Genomic DNA, 24,642 nt, shown 5'->3' with positions numbered 1-24,642 from the left:
TACTCCCATATGATGTATTAAAAGGAAAATAGAATGCTGAAAAAGCTTTTTAGGAAGTGATGCCATATAAATTTTATTCAAAAGAATTTACATGAACATATTTTAATTGCAGATGGATGTACAATGCCCATTATATGTATTACAGTTGACAGATTTTTCAAAAGAGTAAAATATTTTTATTGGTAGTATTCCATCTATAATATTAGATTCACTACTGAATATGATGTAAACTTCTTCAGCGATGTAGTTACTTATCATCAGCTGGTGACAAAATGTTCCATTCTAAGTTGATTATTCTGCTATAACTTTTTTTCTCATTAAACTTTGTTTTAATAGGTCTCAAAATTCTGTGATAGATTTTTGGTCAAGGTGTTTCCGTTAAAAAGTAACGATTTTAAGAACTAATAAAACTGCCACATGAAAACAAAAACAAAATGGTCTGCAAAACATTCTTTCCTTCTGAAGTTTTATGATGCATTATTAACCAGTCTTTTACTGTTAAACTTAAATGACTGATTGAAACGAACACTTCTGAGATTGTTCTTCCACCATTGATTAAGACTAGGGTGCCGACGTGAGAGGATCACTTGAGCTCAGGAGTTCGAGACTATCCTGGGCAACATAACAAGACCTCATCTCCAAAAAAAAAAAAAAAAAAAGATTGGTGTGATGGCACAGGTTTGTGGTCCCAGCTATTTGGGAGGCTGAGATGGGAGGATCACCTGAGCCCAGGAGGTTGAGGCTGCAGTGAGCCATGATGGTGCCACTGCACTCCAGCCTGGGTGACAGAGCAAGACCCCATCTCAAAAAAAAAAAAAAAAAAAATTGAGTGAAAAGTATTAAAGATACTGTTCATTTAGCCTTTTGAACTTCCCCGGCAGATTCAGTGACTTTGCCAGCTCCAGCAGCCACTGCTCTAAAGACACCTTCAGCAACTGTCTATCGCATATCATGAACAGCAAAATGACCTGGAGGAGCATAGTCAGAGAAGCTCTCAGCACACCTGGGCCTGACAGGAACCATATCAACGATAGTTATCATCACCCAATTTCGAGAATTTAAGGACCATCTTCCAGCTTCTTACAAGAACATTGGTCAACCTTTTCCTTCAGCTCAGCAAACTTGCAAGCAGTGTGAGCCATGTGACAATCCAGTATGGGGCATACACAGCCAGTGTGATTCGCTCTGGAGGATGCAGGATAATCACCCAAGCAGTGAACCCTGCTGCTTCTACAGGTAGGTGGTTTTGCTTTCATCAGCGATGTTGCCACAACGAACAGCTTTGACAGACACGTTCTTGACATTAAAGCCCACATTGTCTCCAGGAGGAGCTCACTCAAAGCTTCATGGTGCATTTTAACAGACATTACTTCAGTTGTAATGTTGACTGGAGCAGAGTGTGCACGATACAGGTTTGAGAACCCCAGTGTCCACTTGGCCCACAGGGATAGTGCCAATATCCCAAATTTCGTAGACATCCTGGAGGGGCAGAAGCAAGGGCTTGTCAATTAGATGAGTTGGTGGTAGGATGGAGTCCAGAGCTTCAAGCAGCATTGCCATCTTTATCCTAAACTTTCTATCCCTTAAACCAAGGCCTGTGATCACATGGCTCCAGCATGTTGCCACCATCCCAACCAGAAATTGGCACAAATGCTGCAGTGTCAGGGCTGTTGCTCATTTTCTTTTTTCTTTTTTTGAGGTGGAGTCTCGCTCTGTCGCCCAGGCTGGAGTGCAGTGGCGCAATCTGGGCTCACTGCAAGCTCCGCCTCCCAGGTTCACGCCATTCTCCTGCCTCAGCCTCCCTAGTAGCTGGGACCACAGGCGCCCGCCACCACACCCGGCTCAGTTTTTGTATTTTTAGTAGAGATGGGGTTTCACCATGTTAGCCAGGATGGTCTCGATCTCCTGACCTCATGATCCACCCACCTCGGCCTCCCAAAGTGCTGGGATTGCAGGCGTGAGCCTCTGCGCCCGGCCCCCATTTTCTTAATGTAAGTGCCGACTTCCTTAGCAATTCCCTCGTGTCTCTTCTGCTATAGGGTGGCTCAGTGAAATATATTTTGTAAATGACAACAATTTCTTGTCACACATCTGGCATGCAAGCCAGAAGGGTGTGCTCAGGGGTCTGCCCATTCTTAGAGATGGCAACTTCAAATTCACCAATATCAGCAGCAACAATCAAGACAGTGCATTCTACCTGGGATGTGCCTGTAATCATGTTTTTGATAAAGTCTCATGATGGTCACATAGCACTTGCTGGCCTCAAATTTCCACAGAGAGATATCACTTGTGATACCTTGTTCACACTCAGCTTTCTGTTTATACAAGACCCAGGAGCCCTTTCCCATCTCGGTAGCCTCCTCCTCACATTTTGCAGAGGGTCTCTTGTCAGTCCCACCAAATGTTTAGATCAGTAGGGGTGGACTTGACCAAATCTACAAGCCCAATGACGACAATGTTGATGTGAGTCTTTTCCTTTCCCATTTTGGCTTTTAGGGGTGGATTTCACAACACCTGTGTTCTGGCAGCAACACCTGTGTTCCTGTAGCTGAGGAAAAGCTAAACACTGCTTTGGAAAGCAGCTTAACTTCTTTTCTGACCTCTTTTACTTGTACTTGATATTTATCTTTTAGAAAAAAATGACTTACACCTAATATTCTGATACCGTATGATTTTAAAATAGCTTTATTGAGATATAATTCACCAATTAAATGTGCAATACAGTACTTTCAGTATGTAAAAATATACATGAATTTTGAAAGCCAATACATCAGATATTTTAACCTTAAAAGAACGTGTGCTATAAAACAAAACAACTTCTCTTGTCACCTCCTCTTTTCTATTCTAAGAAGAAACAAACAAACAAAATGTTTTCTGCAGGAAGGTGTGTGTGTGTGTGTGTGTGTGAGACTGTGCATGCATGTGTGTGTCCTCATTAGAGGAAAAACAGAAACCGTCCATTTCCATAAACTATTCAGAAACAAACAAAAAAGGATTAAGCTTCACAAGCAGGAGCTTGGAGAAACAAGGAGCAATATTATTCTAGAAACCATCTTTCCTGTTTGTTTTTCAAGATCTGGAGAGGTCCTGCATTTGCTGCCTGACATCCCACTCCACATGGTCTTCCAGAAGGAGCCACTAAAGTTAGGAAGTTGGAAGCTAATCTTGAAAAGGGAAACAAAAGGACCCAGCAAGGAAGGAAAACTGGTGGCCAGTGATCAGCTGTGTTTACCCGCACTGACTTCATAAATACGACCTAGGTAATACCTCGTGATTTGGGTGAATTGCCAGGTGCACTTGGATAAAGAGAAAAGTCAGAAACACAGGAATAAGAAAGACCAATGTTTGCTTTTAATATCTGGCTGTTAAAGCAATTTACGCAAATCACACTCGGCTGAGTAAGAAGAGACCAACTAGCTGAGCAACAGCATAGGAGGGAAATTGTCTCAAGACATGGAAGGAGTTTTCACATCCTGTTAAACTTGAGGGTAGTGTTATTTTTTGCGGTAAAGCTATGGAAAATACTGGAAGGTTTGGGCAGGCAGTCTGCAAACAAAATCGTGCTGCTTGTAATTGTATGCCTGCCTCTTTGCCAGCTGATGTAGAAGAGAAACCGCCCAGCTGAAGATCATTTCCTCTTGCTTGAATACCCATTTGCAATGATTGATTTTAAAGGTCATGGGTGTGCTTGCCAGCACATTTTTGTATGAGGAGTCCAGCCTTCTGTTTTGACATTAGTCAGATGCATATGTGGCACCTGAGGAACAAGGAGGAGACCGGGAAGGATCAAGTTCCCTTTTGGCTCCATCACTGTCAAGTTGGAAACTCTTGCATGTCTGAGTGCCTTATTTCGGCCTAGACACCCCCAAGGTGATGGGAAAAAAAAAAAAACAACTCTGTAATATTTTTATACTGTAGACATTTTACCCTTTGAATTTTTTTCACTCTTCTAAAACTTTTCCTTTTTCTTCTTTCCCTTCCCTGTATCCTTCCCTAAATATTTTCTAGAGCCTTACTATGCATGTCACGTCCTATGCAGCTGCTGGGTATGTATGTAGGAATACCAACCAGTTTTGCATCAGGGTGTTTACAAATCTAGTGCAGTTTTGAAAACAAATAATAGCAACACGATCCACTAAGAGACTCACATACAAGGCACCATGTGTCGAGATTGACAACCTACAAAACAAAACATTAAAAGGTATTTTATACTAGCATTACTTGTTCTTACTTATTTACAACTCGTCACATCCCTACAATAAAACATAAATGCAGTGACTGCATACTGTTAATTGGCCAGATTATCTCATGCCAATTTCTCTTAGTATTAGATACCAGTCAGTTATAAATGCTGCTGAGTATCCCAATTTTTTTTTAATGAAAAAGCTTTTAAAATAATAATTGAGTGTTTTGAGCTACCATTTTCTTTTCTTTTTCTTTTGAAACAGAATCTCACTCTGTCACCTAGGCTGGAGAGCAATGGTGCAATCTCAGCTCACTGCAACTTCCGCCTCCCAAGTTTAAGCTATTCTCATGCCTCAGCCTCCAGAGCACCTGGGATTACAGGTGCACACCACCATGCTTGACGAATTTTTGTATTTTTGGTAGAGACAGGGTTTCACCATGTTAGCCAGGCTGGTCTCGAATTCCTGACCTCAAGTGATCTGCCCACCTCGGCCTCCCAAAGTGTTGGGATTACAGGTGTGAGCCACTGCTCCCGGCCTGAGCTAACATTTTTTAGGTGATCAAGTCCAGTCTCAACTGCAAGAGACTGAAAATGTGGAACTAATTACAAAACAAAGTAAGTTAATTAAGTAGGGACATAAACATTTAGATGGGATTGGGGTCTATGTTTGACGGTTTGCAACCGGTCAAGTTATATATTTAGAGCAACAAATTCTGCTGTTGCCTTTGTTCTTTAGCGTGACCGGACTAAAAATACCCAATTGTTTTTAAGTTCTAAGAAGCAGGTCAAGTCCAACCGTAGGGACTCTGTGTTTTCTGACCTTTTCCTAAATTTTCTCTTTGAAGGTAGAGAAAATATTGCTTTCTGAGAAAAGGTATGTTCTTGGAACAACCGCATAAAGCTAAAAATAGTGGGAATTGACCATAAGAATGCTCACAGAGAAAAGAGCCAAAGTGTAGATTCTGGTTGTTATATCTGACTAAGAAAGTCTCCAAAAAAGGAAGAAAACAAAATCCTAATAGGTTATATTAAAAATCCAATTGATGTTATTTGAAAAGCAGCTGTCTTTTATGGGGTAAGATTTACTCCCTTTAAAACAATCCATTTTGTTTCATTTATTTTTCTGAGAACTCAATATGATTCAATTGGCTTAAGATATTAGACATTATTCGCTGGATAACTAAATTTAGTTTTGTAGTCATAAAATAGAAATCATAACATTCTACTACAAAGTATAGATTAGCTTCCTTCATGATTTTTAAAAATGTGTGGTTTCTTTTTAGTTGATAAATGTAAAGCATTGAGGTTTCAAAGAGGAAGTGAGAATTGGCAACTGAAAATGGCTAGTGATCCATCTAAACCCAGTGCAATGCCCTTTGGAACATACTATTTCTATATTAGAGAGAGAATAACATTTTTATATATCTACTGGGAAGCAACATCTCTACAACCATATGTTTTAATGATGAGCCTGGAGAGATATTATTTTTTTAAAATTCTTCACTTCACCCCCATATCCTTTAATTTTTATAGTAAATGACACTATAACAACACCCTAGCTTTTTTTTTTTTTTTTTTTTTTTTTTTTTTTTTTTTTGAGACAGAGTCTATTCTGTCGCCCAGGCTGGAGTGCAGTGGCACCATCTCAGCTCACTGCAACCTCTGCCTCCAAGGTCCAAGCGATTGTCCTGCCTCAGCTTCTCTAGCAGCTTGGATTACAGGTGCACACCACCACGCCTGGCTAATTTTTTTAATTTTTTTATTTTTAGTAGAGATGGGGTTTCACCATGTTGGCCAGGCTGGTTTCAAACTCCTGACTTCAAGCGATCCACATGCCTTGGCCTCCAGAAGTGCTGGGATTACAGGTATGAAGCTGCTGTGCCCTGCCCAACACTCTAGCTTTGAGTGTCTAAATTAGGCTTCAGGCTAATTCACTGGAGGTCATTCATCTTTGTACAGTAGTAGTAGAATTAGCAGTTCTCCTAGCTTTCTTTTTTGATAGGTTCTGAACTCAGAAATGAATTTTCTTTGCTACGGTAAGAAATAGATTCTGAGAGTCCATATAAATGAGGCATGATATTTGGCTCAGAAATTCAAAATATGTTGCATGTTTTTTTATGGATTGACCTTTCATTTATATAATTGACTGAGGGACTTTTCAGTAATTCCACAAAGTTATTATTCATGCTCTTAATCCTGCACCCACGCCAACACCTGACCATGATTTTGGGGTCACCTTATTTTTTGAGAACATACAATGCTTAAATTTTGGAGGCTTCAAAGTTAGTGCTAAAAATAGTATCAGACAAGACTGTCACACTAGTAAAGAGCCATGTGAGAAATGCTTGGGGTATAAGAGATTGATAATGTACTTTAAAACCTGGGCTTCAGATAGAGTGAAGAAGCCATTTGTAAAGTATTCAAAGGGGTACCTCAGGGGTACCTCAGTTCAAAATGTGGCTTCACATGCAGAATAAATGCTTTCAGGCAATCTCTAAATGATGTGGATATAAATATTGTCAAAGGCTGATTTGTTCCCTGAGCAATCTCAGTTTCAATGGTGAAGATATTTTATGTATTGCGAATGCTTTTGCTCCTAGAACATACACTATTCCTCACGCATTAAGATGTACCATCTCTTATCTCACACCATATTCAAGAATCAACTCAAAATACATTAACGATGTAAACATAAGACCTGAAACTGTAAAAGTATTTGGAGACAACATATGGAGAAACTTCCACAACATTGGTATGGTCAATGATTTCTTAGATATAACCCCAAAGCCCCAAAGCACTGGCAACCAAAGCAAAAATAGACAAATGAGATTGCATCAAACTAAAAAGCTTCTGCACAGCAACAGAAACAATGGAGTGAAGAGACAACCCACAGACTAGGAAGAATATTTTCAAATCATATATCTGATAAGGGGCTAATATCCAAAATAGGTAAGGACTTCAAACTACTCAATAACAAGAAAACACATAATCCAATTAAACATGGGCAAAGGACCTGAATAGGCATTTATCCAAAGAAGACATACAAATGGCTAACAGGTACATAATAACTGCTCAGTGCCTCTAATCATTAGGGAAATGCAAGTTAAAACTACAATGAGATATAATCTCACATCTGTTGGAATGGTTATCATAAAAAAAAGAGAAAGACAACAAGCATTGGGAGGATCTATAGAAAAAGAAAGCCTTGTACACTGTTGGTAGTAAATTAACACAGCCATTTTGAAAAATAGTATGAGGGTTCTTCTTCAAAAAGCTAAAAATAAACTGCCATGTGATCCAGCAGTCCTGGTTCTGGATGTGTATGCAAAGGAAAGGGAGTCAGTCTGTTGAAGAGACATCGGGACTGCCATGGTCATGGCAACATTATTCACAATAGCCAAGATGTGGAAACGACGTAAGTGTCCATCAGTGGATGAGTGGAAAAAGAAATACTGTTCAGCCTTAATAAGAAGGAAATTCTGTCATTTATGACAACATGGATAAATCTAGAGAACATTATGCTACATGAAATAAGCCAGACACTAATACTGCATGATAACAGTTATATGTGGAATCTTAAAAAGTCTAGCTCCTAGAAGTAGAGAGTGATGGTTACCAGAGGCTGGAGGTACGGTGGATGAACGGGGATAAGGGAAGTGTTAGTCAAAGGGTACAAAGTTTCAGTTAGACAGAAGGAATAAGTTCTAGTGATCCATTGTACAGTATGGTGACTATAGTTAGTAATGATGTATTATATCTTTCAAAAGTGCTAAAAGAGTAGATGGTAAATGTTCTCACTACAAAGAAATAGGTATATGAGGTAATTGTACCTCATAATCGATACAATTATTATTTGCCAATTAAAAGTAAACCTTAAAAAAATACACCCACTCTTGTGGTCCTCAATCAGGTGCAATGAGCATTAATTAAGGAGATGAAAAAATCAGACTCTCATTACATTCCTGTGAAAGGCAGATAATATACAGCATAAACCCATTTTAACCAGAAAGTTAATATAACCATTAGTTCATTGAATACGCATTAATTGAAGGCTTAACAGGTGTCAGAGAAATTCCAGATGTTGGAGATACAGAGATAGAACCCTTATTTTAAGAAGAGCTAAAAAAAATCTGTGCAGAATCTAGTGCAGAGAATAGATAAACTGGTAACCCAGGGTTAGAAGTAGGTGGCAGAAATGTTTGTTTTGATCTGCAGAGTTTAAATATATATATATAAATAGAGACACTTTCTCTCCAATTCTGAATATTTAGAATTTTCTTGAAAATCTGACGTTGGGTTATTGCCTTGATAGACATGCATTTTTTTAGTCACTCCCACTTCATGGTAAGTGCACCAAACTCACTTTGTTCACTTGTATATAATACTAATGCAAAGGAGAGAATGTGAGAATGAGAGATTTGAAGCATGAGAAGTATTCAACCCCCATGGGAAGGACTTCACATTGCTGGTTGAAGATGGAGGGTAAGCTGAGGATTACTTCCAGATGCTGGAAAAGACTCCCAGCTACCAGTCAGCAAGAAAAAGCCAAACTTAATCCTGCAACAGCGAGAAACTGAATTCAGCCAACAACCTGAATAAGGTTTGATGGTGATTCTACCCCCACAGCCTCCAAATAAGAGCCCAGCCCAGCTAGTACCTCACTTTCAGCCTTGAGAAACTCTAAGCAGGGAACCCAGTTGAGCTCACCTGGGCTTCTGAGCTGGAGAACTGAGGTAATAGATGGGTGTTGCTCTAGGCCACTAAGGTTATAGTAATTTATTACAAAAGTAATTAAAAAAAAATTCAAGCAAGGAAATAGCTAAGGTCAACTTGGGTCACTAGAAACATACAAGTATCTGTAAGTAAAATAGTTAATATAAGAAATGGAATCAGAATGAAAAATATGATTGTATTTAGTTTCTGATTCAGCTCCTTGGATGGGCCATCAAGCTTCATGCATTTATTCTTTTGTTCACTCAGAAAGCATTTATGGTGCACACACTGCATGCTAGGCCTTGGGTTTGTAAAGATACTGATGAAATTAACCTAGATTCAATGTCTTGTCGGTAATAAGCAGTCAATGTATGCTGAACTGAGTGGAATTGTATTAAATGCCTTTAAGAAGCTTCAGTCTGGTGCCTTAAAAATTCTTAAGCTATATAGTAAATAAATGCCTGTATCTTCATAGCCCTAGCCACTTCATTGACATGCTCTGTTTTGATCACTTTATTATCATTTTGTATATTTTTTGTATATAAATTTGTATATTTTCTACATACCTTTATTTACCTTGTTTACTACTGAACATAGAAATGACATAGTTTAATTCTCCTCTCCTCAATGTAGGTATGATTTTGTGTGTGTCATTGGAAATCACAAATACCATTCTTACAGTTGACCACTAAATTAATGGACTGGATAGACAAGGGTCCCTTGTCTGCAGCTTGTTCCTGTGCCTAAAATTCACAGCAGACATTAGGCCATGGGTCACTGTCTCTTATAGTGTTTCTTGTCTGTGCTCTCCAGTCACCAAACAGAATATGAATACCTTGAAGAGGCTCTTTCTCACTCACAGCTGTTTACTCACCAGTGCCTAGTGAATAGTAGGGTGTCAATAATTATATGTGTACAGATTAACTTGCTAATCAAATATGGTAAATAAATTTTACCATAAACACATACAAAAGATGTAAAAACTAGAAATAGACACAAGTACTAAGACAATACTTTAATCTCTTTGTTTTGGTGTAGTAGAAAAAGCAGTAGACTTAGAATATTTACAGCAGGTTCATTAATCTATCCATCCACCAATCCATCCATCTATCCATCCATCCATGCAAACATTCAGCATGTCTTAAGCACCAGCCATAAGTGGACACCCTTCTCTTCCTTTTATTTACTGATCGTATGACCTTAGACAAGTCACAATCTGCTTGAATACTTTTTGTTTCCTATAAAGTAATGACAATGATTCCTATCTGTACTTCGCCCTTGAAGTCTAAATGAAATATTCATTTATATGTGTGCAAGAAAATGCTTTGAGAAAAAAGTTCTTTGAAAACTGTGAGATTCTCTACAAAAGTATTAGCATTATGAGTAACATAATTATCACCAGGAATGACCACATTCATGTAAATGAGGGCCAAGAAAATAAAAAAATTTATTCTGTTATATACAAATACATCTTCCTATGGTTCTCATATGTCCTCAGGAAAATGGAAGCTAAATATACATGTCTTTGTAATTTTTGCATGGGGTTTGAGAGAAGAAATCATATGCTGTGTGATGGATAGCAACACATCATGCATTCATTCATTCATTTTACAAACATTAATTGTTCCAAACTATATGCAAAGCTCTTTGCTAGGCACCTTATGTGAAATAAAGTGTTTCGAGAAGGTAACTTAAGGATAAGTCTGTGTTCTTCCAAGTTAAAAAAAAAATCAATTAATCAAATTATTTCAAATATTTTAATATCCCTTATCGTTTTAACAAAATCTGGATTATTGTCTTGTTCCCACTTTTAATCCTGGGTGTTGGCGTCATGTAATGCTGCCTGTAGGTAATATTTTGAGAACACTCCATCTGTGTCAGTAAATGTCAGTACTTTACTTACATTATACAATTTAATATTTGCAACAAACCTAAAGGCATATCTTTCAATTTTACATATTGGAAAACTTTTATGATGTGACCCTGAGGCCAGTCTCTTGGCCACTATTTGGTACTACCTCAGCTTTTGTTGTCTGAATGCCTAGACACATTATATTACATAAAGATTAGTAGCTCAATGATATAATGTGTTAGTGGTGATTGTTCTCTGGATGGAGCTCAGGTCCTAACTTGATCGTAGAAATTCATAAAAGCTTGAATCCTGTAGGCATAGGCAGCTTTCCACGTTGTCTCTCTCATATAACATATTTTCTCAGAATAAAAAAAATGGATCTGTTAGACATGGAAAATATAGTAATGCTTCCAAAAAGCTGAGAAATGTTTCAAAGCATGTCAAGCCAAAGCCTGCAGCAAACTCCTTCTTTGACATGACACAATGACAGCTGTCCCAACATGTCTGTCTCTGTTGTGCTCAACAGTGATGTGGATCATGTAACACCACATGCTTGGGAGGCATGCCGAATTCCAAAGGACCCTGCGTCTTTCCCAACATTTACCCAACATTTACCCCTCACGTACAGATACAATAGTCATATAAGAAATGGTCAGTGTGGCTGAGGTGGGTGGATCACTCGAGGTCGCGAGTTCTAGACCAGCTTGGCCAACATGCTGAAACCCCATCTCTACTAAAAATACAAAAATTAGCTGGGCGTGGTAGCATATGCCTGTAATCCCAGCTACTTGGGAGGCTGAGGCAGGAGAATTGCTTGAACCCAGGGGGCAGAGGTTGCAGTGAGCCGAGATCACACTACTTCACTCCGGCCTGGGGGACAGAGAGAGACTCCATCTCAAAAAAAAAAAAAAAAAAAAGAATAAATGAACAAGAGACAGCAGGAGAGGACAGAAATGTAGGACTGTAAAAAAAAAGAGAGAGAAAGACAAAAAGAAATGGTCAGTGTGTCATACTTCAAATGGGAGAGAATTTTTACTTATAAGAGGGAAATTCTTCTTAGCTGAATATTATAAAAATCAGATGTGATGTTCTACTTTACATTAAGTAGAGTTTTCATTGACATCCATGACCGAGAGAGTAGAACGGATAAGAGTCACAGGGAAGATGACTTTGATGGAACTGGAACTGAGATGTGCTGAGAGGATGTTATCCATCAAGACCCTCATTCTGAGCCTGCTCCAGTTGTTTCCGATACAGATTGAAGGACTGACCCTGAAGTTTTTACAAGCACAAGAATAACATAGGTTCGGAAGGCTCATTCATAACTAATGTGTAGTCTGATGATCTGCTGAAATATGCTCATGTGACTTGCAAGAAAGCCAAAAGTAGCCCTTGTTGTTTCATGCGTTGAGTCATCTAGAAGTGCTGGACAAAGTGATTTGGTGTATTTACCATTGTAATTAGAACTGCTGTGTCTCTAAGATCTTCTTCTATATGGAAATATGTGTATTACAACCTAGAACAATGCAGAAAGGTAAGTCTAGATTTAGAAGGGGACCATTACTGTCACTGTCCTATTTCCTGTCATTGGTATGGTTTCATGCCAAGAATCTCTTTCCATGTTGGAAGAAGGTCCAATAAACTGGAGATCAGAGGATCTTGACTCATCCCACACTGCTACCAATAAGCCATGTATAATCTGTTATGTTTCTTCATCTCCTCCACTAATAAATGAGAGTTTGGAAATTTTCTTCCAAATCTAGAAATCTAGAAATTATTTTCTCTGAAGCTTACATTTCTTTTCATCCGTGGACACCTTCATGCCTTTAGCTATTTGTTCACGTCCCTTTTATCTTGAACCTGATTCAAATGCTGTAATAAGTCTTCAAACACCCATGCTCTTGTACAAAGACTTTAGTGTTCAACTAGGACACACCATATATTTTTCAAGTTACTGAATCTTTGGAAACAAAGCAGGGTCTAGGAGATATCAAATGTGTGTAGGATTTTTATTGGAAGGGAGAGGAATAAGAGCAGACCTGTGATTGTTACAGACTATTTGAAGAGGTCTTTGTGTACAAAAGCAGAAGCGGAGCTAATTTCCTTGTGCTTCCTATTATTATTATTTTCTATATTTTAAACTATCATTGTTTCATTGATTCAATGGTAAATCTGTTTTAAGTTTTTTGAAGTGAAAAAGAAGTTTGTGTTATAAAAGTTCATTGTTAATTGGCAGGACAAAACTAAGAACATAAATATCAATGATGATAAGGCATCCTTAACAAGAACCCATACTACTGAAGTACAAAATAATATATATTCAACCATTTAATGGGTTGAGGAAAATTTTAGTTATTTATCATTTTTTTAAAAAAACTTGTTTAATTACAAAAGGAAGTATATTAGTCCACTTTCGCACTACTATAAAGAACTGCCTGAGACTGGGTAATTTATAAAGGAAAGAGGTTTAATTGACTCGCAAGTCAGCATGGCTAGGGAGGCCTCAGGAAACTTACAATCACGGTGGAAGGCAAAGGAGAAGCAAGGCACCTTCTTCACAAGGTGACAGGAAAGAGAATGAACTCAGCAGGAACTACCAATGGGGATTACAATTCAAAATGAGATTTTGGGTGGGGATATAGCCAAACTGTATCATGAAGACTTTTGGAAGTACTTCTGAGTAAAAGAAACAAACAAAAATCCCAAGTTTTTAGATGTTGCCACAAGGTGGTGTGAAGAGTCCAGTTTAGCCTCGTTTTTTCGTAGCAAGGAGGGAATAATGGAGATTAGAAGGGTAAAGTGCAGCCTCAGAGGAAGTAAAGCAGAGAAGTGGCACAGTGGAAGTGGGAGCTGGGAGTAGGAGGTGTTTGTAAGTTAAGGAATTGGGATGGACCTGTAGTATGTTCTTCAGAGGCTGAGTTCCTCCCTTTCTTCAAGACAACAATGCTCCTTGTGGCATCTCTTCCTCTTTAACTGATATGAATCCCTTTTTTGTTTTTCTAAAGTGTCCTGAAAGATGACTTGTTTTTAGAAGTAACCACACAATACATACACCCTACAGCATGCAACTTTTCTTCTTTAGCCATAAAACATTTTTGAATTAAGAATTCATGAATATTTTTACAGAATGTGAACTGTTCGAGGACTAAAATCTATAAGCAATGATTCATACAGACTGCCTATCACTGATAAGTATTATACCTTTAATTCACATTTCTCTCTCCTTAACTTGAGAGAATTGGAAAAGTATGAAAAAGTATAGTTATATCAAAAGGATATCCCACAGGCTTTAGCTTGATGTAGTTGGAAGAGCATCCTTGTTGAGTGTTTCAACATTTTCCATCTGGGCTGTCAACATGTGTTGCCCAAGCAGGGCAAAATTGGAGAAAACAAACCTGGAAAATCCCCTGCAGGGTACTGATTTTCCTTTTCCCAGAGAAAAGTTTGGGCATGAAAGGAAAGCCCTGCTGTTCTTACTGAAAGTCACATTCTTTGGAATGGTTGGTTTTTCTACTGGTTTGCAGATCTGAGAGTAAGCCAGTCCAAAAAGGCACTTAGAAAACTTTATTTTCATGGAAAACATTATTCATGCCCAGGGCAAGTTCTCCTCTGTAAGATTGTCATTACAGGGGCATTCCTCAAGAAGCAATTTGTATATCACTTTTGAGTGAAAGAGCTGCCTAATATATAAATATTCATTTATTCTCAGTTCGATACTAGTTTCTGATTGATCTTAAATGCCAGTGCTTTAGGAGCTGGTAATGGATACTATAGCCCCCTTCTGAGTTTTTTTCCTACTGGAAAAATGAGCCAGTATCCTCATGACTGCTTATGTGGTAGGTACAGCAACATAAGCACCAAAAGAAAAGTAAATCAAAGTTCCCTTGGTATTTTAAAGAGAGGGTTCATTACGTTTAGGAAAGGTCTTTGCAGGAAGCAGAATTATAGATGGGGAAAGAATATTGAGCACCTGTCGTGACTCAGTTTAATACTGAGATTCACAATCCTGTTTGCAATAAGCAATGTTAACAAAAACCAGCATTAGCTGAGTCTTTAGTATGTGCTAGGCATCATTTTATGGACTCTACATATTTAATCTTCACAGAAGCCCCATGAGTTAGGTGCTACTATTATCTTTATTTTACAGATAAGACAACCATACCATACAAGGGTTAAATGACTTGCCTAAAAGGCACACAGCTGCTAAGTGGCTGAGTCAGGATTTGCAAACAGCTAGGCCTGGTCTCTTATCCACTGCATGATACAAGCTCTCATTTGAATGCTGTAGATAAATATAATTGTAAGGTATAATATAAAGAAACTCATTGCATCAGCACCTAATCTACTAAGGAACTCATCTGTTTGGCAATCTTATGTATTTGAAATACAGTTATAAACCAGGTGGGGGAAAAACAGCATGTGAGCGGATAAAATACACACCAAATCAAAGCACCAAAGAACAGGTATAGTATTCTTGGGAGGGTATAGCTGGCCCTTACCTCAACTATATTTGCCATTAATTAGCATGTACACTGCATGTACCTGTTATTATTGTATCACATAATTTCTCTGTTGTTACTGTAGACAAAAGTGGTTTCCAAATCCAAGGAAATTCAGATCTGCTTTCATTGACATCTGTATTCAGGGACATCTATACAGCAGGGAATGAGTTTTCATTGGGTCACTTAATGCAAGAGCCCAAATCCTTATCAATGTTAATGAAACCTAGGAAAAACATAGCCTTGGACCAGAGTTCATTAAGAAATGTTCATGCTGGTGACAATAAGTCATGAAAACAATATCAAACCACATTTGATTATTGGTTCAAGAAAAAGAAAGCATAAAATGTTGTATGGAAAGATCTCTGTTCAAATTAGCTAATCATTTTGAAACCGATAAGTAGTACTTTGGGGAGAAAACACCCTCTTAGAACCAAAACTCATCTATCCATAGCAACATTCTTTGAAGTGTCCAAACAGTTGAAGTTGTTTTGTAAGATATTGTGACTCCTGAAACAAAAATGCTGAGTGCGCTGGCCTTGCATGGGTAGAGTCGATGCCTGTTGGGCACACAGTACCATCACACAGAGTGGGGCGGTGAGCAGGAAGGGGCCCTTCAGTGTGAGTGTGGCTTACAACACCCAGTCTGGAAACAGGACCAATGGAAATTGTTTTCTCTGTCTACAGAACTTAAACGTAGCCTATTTTACCATAATAGATGTAAAAAATTGAATATGATTCACATATTAGCAAATAAAGGTGCACAAATTATTTTTCAGTTAAGGGCTAGGGGTCCAGAGGTATCTCACCAACACCTGATAAAGTTTTAACTAAAATGCTGACTCTTTAAATAATGGACCAGAAGTCCTTGCCTGAGACAAAAAAAATAAATGGGCACCTTTTCCTTCTTTATCTTAAAAACAGCCCTCTTTTTTTTACTTTAAAAACAGCCCTCTATTCAATAGAACTGTTGATTTTAGTAGTTTATCTGCTGTTGCATAGGAATCAAAGTGTGGAAGACATCCCCTAAGCATCCTGCCTTATCTCACATAATTAGGCTATACTCTCAGTTTTGTAAAATTAGCACTTCTTTACTGATAGCATCAATTGCATCAAAACAGCTAAAATCAGTTTTATCCTGCTTTTTTCATAATAACTTTATCCAGCTTTAAAAACAACAGTTAAATGATGTCACCCCAGGGAGCTTCCATGGTAAAACAAGAATGAGCAGGAACCACTTATTACAATATTCATTTATATATGATGAGACCACCTTACTATTAAGCTGAATATTACGCCTAGAATACATAGTAAGCCTTTTTGCTCTGGAGAAGAGATCCATGTCAACAAACACTAAGAACCTAGTATGTATTCATCCCTATACCATACATAGAGAATACACTATTGAGGAAAAGAGAAAAGATGGATCTCAAGCAACTCCGATTCTAACAAGGAGGCAGACATAAAACTGTCTAACAAACAATATGGAAAGTGCTATAGAAGCACAATAGTGCCAGGAAGGAAGGGGTGCAGGTGCACAGAGGGAAGCGTGTTACCCTCTGGGCAGGGAGTGGAGAGGGAAAGAGGGGAAAGGATGGAGCAATGGTTGGGGAGGGTAGCATAGATATTAAGATTCCTAGCTCTGGAATCATTCAACAGACCCACACTGCAAGCCAAGCTCTACTACTTATTAGTTAGTGAGCCTTGAGCAAATTATTTATCTTCTTCGTGCTTTTTCTGTAAAATGGGAATAATAATAGGACTTTCCTACTTGTGCTGTTTTGAGGATTACATGAGGTGGAAAATAGTAGTCCAGTGCCAGCAGACAGTTGGCCTTGATAAATGCTAGCCAAAAATGAAGAAGAAAGAGGGCTAATCTGGTAGGGGAGAGACACCTAAGGTTGGTTAAAGAATGGCTAGGCAGAAAGGGGACAGACACGACGTTGAAAAGTACGTGGGGGTATTACTTGGAAAAAGCAAAGTGTACATAGGAACTTGGGTATAGAGCGTATCATGGATGTGAGGAGTAATAGAGTGGGGATGAATTAATACTACAGGTGAAAGAAAAAGTTTGGTACATTGCCACCCCCCTCACAATTAGGAGAGAGAAAATACGATGAAAAAGAGAATAACTTACGTGCTAGAATAATACCCAAATACCTAGCACTGTCTGGATATGAAATCGGTACTTAAAGTGAAATAAGAATTGGGTTTACTCCAGTGTAGCAGCTATAAATCTCAGGCTGCCACGCGGGCTGCTCATGAGACCTATCACCGGCATCTGACATGGCGGAGCGTCTCTTTCACACCTACTTCACGTGCGTTCCAGGACGCCACACTTTCTTGGTATTCTTCCCACTCCACTGTTTGTTAGCTGGGTCTGAGTCTCTTTATTCAACAAGCTGGTGACAAAACGTTACTGATAGCTGATTTTATAAGGGTCTACCAAAATAATCACTATGGATTTTGAACACGTTCCCCTGGTCCCTTCAGAATTTCCCTACGAAACTACCTACGTATGGCTTTCTTCGCTCTCATTGGCTACTCTGCCATCACTGGTACCATCCATGAATTGTCTCATCTGTTGTCCTCTGTGCTCTGGAACAGCATCTCTCTTCTTTCAATGTTACCTGTGGTCTTCCGTCATGCCAAACCAAGCCATATGAGGTGGAATTACAAAAAGCAGAATGATTAGATGATGAAGATGTGCCATGGAGTGCAGATGCAGAACCATTAATTTCCCGTGGGGTAGGCTTTTCACACTGGACCAATAGGCCTGAGAAACTAGCAGTGGACTGTAGCTAGACCATCTCAAAAATTAGCCACAATTTTGGCTGATTTATATCTTCCACAATGAAGTCACTTACTGGTATATTAGCAGATTTATGATGATAACTAAAATGACTACTATTAGACATCTATTATATACCAGGCAGCAAATCTCTTTTTTATTTGCTGCATTACGTAACTTAGCACTCCCACTGGTCTCTGGATTTGGAGGTTAAGATGCATAGTTTTATAGAAAAACATTTCTTGGCACCCAGACAGCTTTTAGTTAATTGCTTTTAGACAGAGATCTTTGAAGTCAGTTAAGGGGTTGGACTAGTTTCCTATTGTTGCTGTAACAAATTACCACCAACTTTCATGGCTTAAAACAATACAGGTTTACTATCTTAAAGTTCTGGAGCTCAAAAGCCTGAAATAAGTCTTCTGGGCTAAAACTAAGGTGTTGGCAGAGCTTGGTTCCTTCTGGAAGCTCTAGAGGACACTCTATTTCCTTGCCTTTTCCACCTTCCAGAAGCCTCCTGCATTCCTTGCCTCATGCCTCGTTGCTCCACTTTCAAGCACATTACTCCAACCTCTGCCTCTGCCATTCTCCTCTCTCTGACTTTGACTCTCACATCTCCCTCTTATGTTAATTCTTGTGATTACAATGGATCCACCAGGATAATCTCCTGCTCAAGATCCTTAACTAAATCATATTTGTAAAGTTTTTTGCCATATAAAGTAGCATATTCACAAGTTCTTGGGATTAGGACATGGAAATCTTTGGAGGGAGGCATTGTTTTGTCTATGACAGTGTCTTATAATGAAACATTAAAATATAGTGTTCAGCAGACCAATACTACCTGATAGAAACCATAAGAAAGTAGAAGCTTCCCATAGTTTAACTTTCATTGAGCAGCAACTCTGTGCCAAGCTTTATATTACTTGTTGAGAATATAAAACAATAATTGCAGTAACAAAACAATAACACAACTACCAATGTGGGAAGTACTTGTAGGTGCCAAGATATGTTGAGATAAATTATCTCTACATCTCACAAGAATGCTAAAAGGTTTCTGACCTCATTTTGAATTAATTACTTCTATAAAGACCCTCTCACCAAATAAGGTCACAATACTGAGGATTAGGAATCTAACATAAGAATTTTGGGGGAAATAACTCAATCCATAACAGACATTAATACCAACATCCCCACTTCACAGCTAAACCTCTTTGAGCACATTTGACTGTCTTCTCTTAAACCCTCCATCTCTTTTGATGACATACATTAGCTAATTAAGGGCAGCTGTCCGCTGGCGCAGTGGAATAGAAAGAATACCAAGATATTCTCTAATTTTACTATTGCATAAAATAAGGCTCATAATGGGTAAAGAAGCAATTAACTGCAGGGCAGGAATTTAAATACGGATCTTGTCACTTCAAATCGTAGGCCCTTTGAACTAAAATATATTGCCTATTTCCCCCACTCCCATTATTCCTCAAGATACTTGAGGGCTTTTCCCATGTCAGTCTTCATAAAGTACTACTTGTTTTCATTCATTCAGCAACTCACTGTGCATTGAGAGGTAGATTCCCCAGATTTGCCCTCTGTCCTCATAGAAGTTAATTCTCTTGTCTTCTTCCCTTTCTTTAATTTACTAGAAGTCTAAAATATAAACATATCTTTCACTTTTTTGGAACATTTGAATGCTAAAATCATTTTGTCCTAAAAGAAAGGAAAAAAGTTTTGTAATTGCTCATGAGTCAGGCCCGAGTATATTGTGGTATAAGTTTTACTGTTCAAAATAAGACTTGAAGTCATAAGGAGTGATTTGGAGAATAATGAAGTAAGGAAGAATTTCTTTCTGAACTAGAAAGAGATCTCCCTGGACAGATCCAGTGGGGATGATTTAGCAAGGTGTGTCTGTACAAGAACATTAGAATCCCATTGAGATGGAATTTTCTTCTGACCCAATGGATGGAGACTTTGTAAGGGAATTAGCATGATTTGTACATAATAAAGAAACGGATTATTTCTAGAGCCTAGGACTTATAACTGCTACATTTAAATAGTTAACTGATATTGACCAAGGAGGTGGTATGTGCTCAGAAAAGTCCTGGGCACTCTGACACAAACTAAGCAAATAATTTGTTATCTTTTACTTGATGTTTGATATTCTAGATGGAAGTTGATATGATAATGCACTGAAAGGATGCAGGATTTTTCTTGGTTGCTTTGCCAGCCAGGGGACTCCAGCCAGGGACACCCCTGCCTGGGCTTCCCTCAGTCACACCACTTGCCACAAGAAGTGCCCCGTGCACACCGTCTGCCAGGGCCGAGTCTTGCTTGCACACTGGCTCAGCTCAGGGCTGACTGGGCATGCCCCAGCCTGCTGTGTTATAGCATGTACTCATGTTCAGTGGTTCCTAAGCTCTTGTCCCACATCCAAGAAGAATGAGGATATGCTGACAATTGAAGATAGAGGAGGGCAGAGAAGAATTTTTTGAGCGATGGCACAGTTCTCAGCAGAGAGGGGTGTGGGGATGGTCTCTCCCACAGTGTGACTGGGTCCAGGGCCTTAATGGATTCAGAATAGGGGAATATATGCTGATTGGTTTGTGAGTATGCAAAAAAAAAAAAGGCACCAGTCAAAAGTGGGTATGACAGTTTAAAAACCAATTAGGGAAGGGTAGGTATATGTGAAATAGGTGAAAGTTGGGGATCAATCACAGGAAAGTGTGCCAAACAGGAAGTTTGACTTGTAACTTGGCTTTCAGGCTTTAAACTGTCTTTGGCTTAGAGGTGGGGTTTCACTGGGGACCTGCCCCTACCTGCCTAGGCATTTGTCTGCCTCCTGCTGCTATCAAAACTGTGATTTCACTTTAATTGGAATTGTACTTGCTTGTGTTAAAAACAAATAAACAAAAAAACTCAAAACCCAAAAACCCTTATGCCTGAACGTCTGAAATATAAAACTTGAGGAGCAAATTATTTTTCAATTAGCCACGTTCATTGGAGTATTATTTGTTCTTCATTAGCTAATGTATGTCATCAAAAGAGATGGAGGGTTTTAGAGAAGAGAACCAATGTGCTCAAAGAGGTTTAGCTGTGAAGTGAGGATTTTGGTATTAAAGTCTGTTATGGGTTGAATTGTGTCCCCCCAAATTCTGATGTTAAATTTCGAATCCTCAGTATTAGATTGTGACCTTATTTGGGGAGAGGGTCTTTATAGAAGCAATTAATTCAAAACGAGGTCATTATGGTGGGCCCTAATCCAATGGGACTAGTGCCCTTATTAGAAGAGAAAATTCTGACACAAACACAGGGAGAATGCCACATGAACATCAAGGCAGAGAGAGGCGTGATATGTCTGCAAGACAAAGAATTACAAAGGTTTCAGCAAAACCACCAGAAGCAGATACAGGCATGGAACAGATTCTTCCTTACAGCCAGAGAGGGAACTAGTCCAACTGGGACCTTGGAGTTGGACTTTTAGCCTCCAGAACTGTGAGACAAGACATTTCTTTTGTTTAAGCTATTCAGAGTACCATGTGTAGTACTTGGTTACAACAGCCTTACCAAACCAATATAATAGGTGAATGATCTAGAAAGGAACAACTTATTTAAGAAAATCCTGATAAGTCTCCAAAACCCTGTTCCAAATCATTCTAATCCAGCATTTAAAAACTGTCTCCTGTTTTGCTGTCAAATTTTATGGTTACCATCCCATCCTGTGGCAAAACTCTAGGCCTTGGATTTTCAGATACAAGTCCTAGTGGTATACAAAGCCACTGATTGTTCTCTGTGTACTACCTAAATCACTTTACTTAGCTGTACTGGTCTTAGTGACATAAGCCTTGGAACCTAGGCAAACTATAGCAACTGCAAAACATTAACACATGTAAACAGATTGTATCTTTAAAAAGGCTAACAGCAAAACAAATGCTAATTGGGCTGTTTAATTTCAGAGCAACTAAAATTTTATACTTAATCTGCAGATTATAATAATGATGTCACTGTTTTCTTTACAAAACAACCTATTATTCCATCAAAGTAGCCAAATCCGTTAATGACTTTAAGAAGGAACATACGGATTAGAGTGATTCAGTATTTTCATATGGGAAAATTTTGTTCATCTGAGAATAAAATATTAATGGCACATAAATAAGATTTTCTAAATCTTGCTAGTGGAAACAACTTGAGCCATTTTACTTAATTTTCTGAAGATAATTTGATTCATTGGATGGTATTCAAGATGCATGCTATGCAGGACAGAAGAGCTTTAAAAATGCAAAAGTTAAACTCCAAAAGTTGCATTTAAAATAAATTGACTTCTCTATAATCCGTATAACATAATCACAACAATGATAAGCATGGGGAAAAAAATTAAAAATGAATAAGATATTCCCTAGCTTTAAGAAATGTTTGGTTTATTGGAAGCGATGAACTATTGTATTCAGAGTTATAATTCAGAGAAATCAGTGCTACAGTAGGACTGAGAATGGGTATATTATGGTTTCCCAAACCATAGTCCAATCTATTATAAACTCAGTATTCTTTCTTTTAGCATAGAGGATATCAAGTGGTTAAGAAAATCTTTAGAATGTTAACTGTTATGATCCTTGGTCTGGGAAAATTTGAGAAACATCTCCTATAATGTGTGTCAAGATTGATTATGCATTTCCTGCTACCTGCTAATTCTGCTCTTGCAATGATTTCTCCTAGTCTCACCGACCAGTATTATATCAGGCTATTCATCCTGGACATCAGTTCAAAACTGGCAACAGTTCTGAATTTCTTCCAGAAAAGGCTGTACAGATTAGGGAGTTTCATTACTGAAGTACAGAGAACAAAACCCTAAACTCTGTATAAACTTAGAGGTTAATCATTGTCATATATAATTCAGCATTTCTACCTGAATCTTCAGTATCACAAGAATTATGTCAGTTCTTTACCATTTCAGCTTTGATACGTACATGAAACCAAACCCTCTCCTCTTGTTCCTACTGTACTGTGACAATTGTTTATGCTACAGAACTGGGAGTCATTCTAGTTTCTTGTTGGGAGACAGTTTTTCATGGGTATCTCCAATTTCTGCAAGTCTTGCAAACAAGACACATTGTTGTAAATTATCTTTACAAGGATATCTGTAGAATGAAGAGCCTTGATGATAGAGGTGGTATCTTTCTCTGTAGCAAAGTGGAAATTTCCTTACAGTCTTGGAAGATAGAGTAAATCCCTCTAGAGAAAAAGGGCAGGCATGTTTAATGTTCATGTTGAAAGTTTTGAGTCCCCTAAACTCAGGGTTCTTTTTCTGTCATAAAATCTACTGTGTGAGCAAGTGTCATCCAGTTTTATTTTTCTTTTTTTTTTTTGTAATGCCCTGTGTTACAGGGCATTTTTTGTAATGCCCTTTTTTTTTGTAATGAACCTGTGATTAGCCAGTTTCACCTCATCAAAGTGCAAAGAAAAGGGGCTGGCAGCAGTCACTCAAAGGAGGGAAATCCAACCAAGATTCCTACCTGAAATCAAAGGACATGGAGCCTTAGGAAACTGGCACAAAAATGCAGATACTCTGGCTGCTGCTATTGCTATGAGTAATAAATTATATTTTGTCTCTGATCCAAGAGACTTGTGTCTGCTGTCAGCATCCATAAAACTGTAGAAGGCTAAATTGTTAATCTGCAGGTAGAGTATAGACTAACTGTAGTTCTTAACATTTCCCTCACTCATGTACCAATGCCTCTCTCAAACTAGACACAGAACTTATTTTCACATCAGAGCTTTAGAGTTCCTCTTTTTTTTTGAAACCCAGTTTCTGTAGCTACTTAATAGCATCCCTGAGGTCCTCTCGCTCATATTCTTCTCTTCTTAATGGTCCTCAATGTTGCTGCCCAAATGATCTTTCTAAGATAAAAACTGTGCATCATTCTCCTGATAAAATGTTGGGTTGGCTTCCCCAGGAAGGTGACACAAATTCATGGATCACAAATTCTACAGAGTGGCATCAAAGTTTCATGAACAACTCCCCTAACCTAATTCTTCCACTTACCTCCTGGTATCCCCAAAGTATGTACAATATTCCAATCTTAGCAAACTATGGATTCTTCAAATTCCCACTCCTACATTCATGCTTTTGCATATCCCATGGTGGTGAGTGTGAACAGCCCACCACATTCTCTACTCCATCCAGGCCTGATAAATCTTTTTCATCATTCAGGACTCAACTACCATTCTATTCTAAAAAGAAATTACTCCTGACACCCACTTCCCAATCTTACTTAGATATATACCTCTTACTCTTATTGCACCATAAACACATTTCCAGAATTAGATTTATAGAATTGTGTCATAGCTGTTGGTTTCCGCATCCATATTATCTGCTAAGGGAGAAAGTCATGCCTTCCCTCCTTGTATCCTCTGTATATCACACAGTTCCCAGAAAAATGTAGCTGCACATTGATCCTTTCATAGATGCATGATTGAGTACACACTGATGGCTGTTGCAAAATGGAAGCCTGTTCTGGAAAGAGACACACACTCAAGTTAGTAATATGAGGGCTTTTAATGAAGTTGTCTTCAGTATATACAAAATGTAGATCAGCATTTCACTCACCTGTTGATT

At 38.4% G+C, this 24,642-nt stretch overlaps 1 pseudogene; it reads right to left on the bottom strand.

Moving 5' to 3' along the window:
- Nucleotides 1-852: 852 nt before the first annotated feature.
- Nucleotides 853-2,484, bottom strand: LOC141410193 (putative elongation factor 1-alpha-like 3; annotated as a pseudogene).
- Between the last annotated feature and the right edge of the window lie 22,158 nt (nt 2,485-24,642).

The sequence above is a fragment of the Macaca fascicularis genome, chromosome 4, assembly GCF_037993035.2.
Source record: "Macaca fascicularis isolate 582-1 chromosome 4, T2T-MFA8v1.1".
Classification (NCBI taxonomy): domain Eukaryota; kingdom Metazoa; phylum Chordata; class Mammalia; order Primates; family Cercopithecidae; genus Macaca; species Macaca fascicularis.
This window is presented reverse-complemented; position numbering and strand designations above follow the sequence as displayed.